The following is a 1865-nucleotide window of genomic DNA, read 5'->3' on the forward strand; positions in this document are numbered from 1 at the left end:
CCCATAACTAAAATGACTAAGAAAAGTTAATTAGCCCCCCTCTCTCTTAAGCTTTCCTCAAATCTCATTGCACTTTTCTATATTTTCTTTCTCAACTAAGTTATTTGTATGTCCCTCCTCCTTTTTTTAACTTTCTTCTTCATCCATATCTATGGAAATTACTTGTAAATTCTTTTCTAGAAAGTAATTGAATGGATTTAATGTTACACCTTTCCTTATTTAAAACTATCACTCATTTAACAACTGTGACATCAACTATTATTTTGAATAAACTATAACTTGTATTGATTTATTTGGCTATTATTGTTCCTTGCCATCTGAATCTATGTTATTAATTCACTTTTAAGCAGTATCCCTGCAACTCTTCAGTGCCACTATTATTACTTTTTAGTTTGGTGACTCTGTTTTTAATTTCTAAGCACTTGTGGTTTTTTTTGTTTTGCATTTTTGTTTGTTTTGCATTTTTTGTTTGTTTATTCTTCAAAACAGTATGCATTTACTTCTGCTTGTAATCATTGATTCTCTCCAGGGATACAAATTTAACTAATTTAAAATTGTCTTTTATTTTTCTACATTACATCTGTTTTCTTGGGATAATTTTTCAACTCAGTCTTATAACTCTATATGCAAGTGTTACTTGTTTTTTTTTTTTTAATATTTATTTTCCCCAAAGTACAGTTGACCTTGCTTGTCTATTTTATTGTTATTTGTAAATAGATCTAAAGTGCTAACATGTTCACTGGTGACGATTGCAGTGTCTTCCTCAACAAAACTAAATATTTACTTTCTCAGACTGGTAAATACAAAATTTCATTAAAAGCTCCCAAGGCATCATATACATGTGGAGAAGGATGCATCTGGCTGCTTACCTTGTGGCTTTAGGAGTTCCTTGTTCAGGAAGCAGAAGCAGGTTACCAGATGGGTTACTTTCTTTGTGTTGAGGGCTAGTATTAGGTCTACAGCTTAGGTTACAGGCTGGATTCCTTGAGAGAGGGCTGCATGCTATTTAAAATGTAAAATGTGAATATTTATTCACTAAAACAAATACTGTACTTATAGAAGCTTATCTTCCAAAAGTACTAAAACATGTGTGCTAGAATGTATGTTCAAAAATGTTTATTGCTCTATTATTTTAATAACAAATATTTGTAGACAACTATTTAAATTCATCATAGCAAAAGAATTAAATATTAAACATTATATATTTATATGTATCAATCTAATAAAAGACAAACATGCAAATTTACCATACCTTTGCTATGCCTCAAGCCATGCCCACCAGCCAATCAGAGCGACTGTATGCAAATTAACCCAACCAAGATGGCGGCCAGCAGTCACAGAGATGAAGCAAGCAGGAGGCTTGCTTGCTCCAGTGATGGAGGAAGCCAGCCTGCCGCCAGTTCTCAGCTCCACTCAAAAGCAACAAAGTTGCAATTATAGAAGGTAAATAAACCCCAGATACCTGCTTTCAGCTGGCCTGGGCCACGGAGCTGGAGCTCAGCTCTCAGCTCCACTGAAGGCAACAAAGTTTCAATTATAGAAGGTAAATAAATCCTAGAATAAAAAAAAAAAGAAAAAAAGGAGAGGCTGGGACCTTCCATCGCCAATGGGCTTGGCCAGCCTGAAAATGGCTGTCAGCCCCTCGCCCAGACTGGCCAGGCACCCCAGTGGGGACCCCCACCCTGAAGGGGGTGTGACTAGCTGCAAACAGCCATCAGCCCCTCACCCAGGCTGGCCAGGCACCCCAGCGGGGACCCCCACCCTGATCCGGGATACCCTTCAGGGCAAACCAGCTGGCCCCCACCCATGCACCAGGCCTCTATCCTATATAATAAAAGGGTAATATTCAAACTGACCCTAACAGC

Source organism: Myotis daubentonii, chromosome 12, assembly GCF_963259705.1.
Source record: "Myotis daubentonii chromosome 12, mMyoDau2.1, whole genome shotgun sequence".
NCBI lineage: Eukaryota > Metazoa > Chordata > Mammalia > Chiroptera > Vespertilionidae > Myotis > Myotis daubentonii.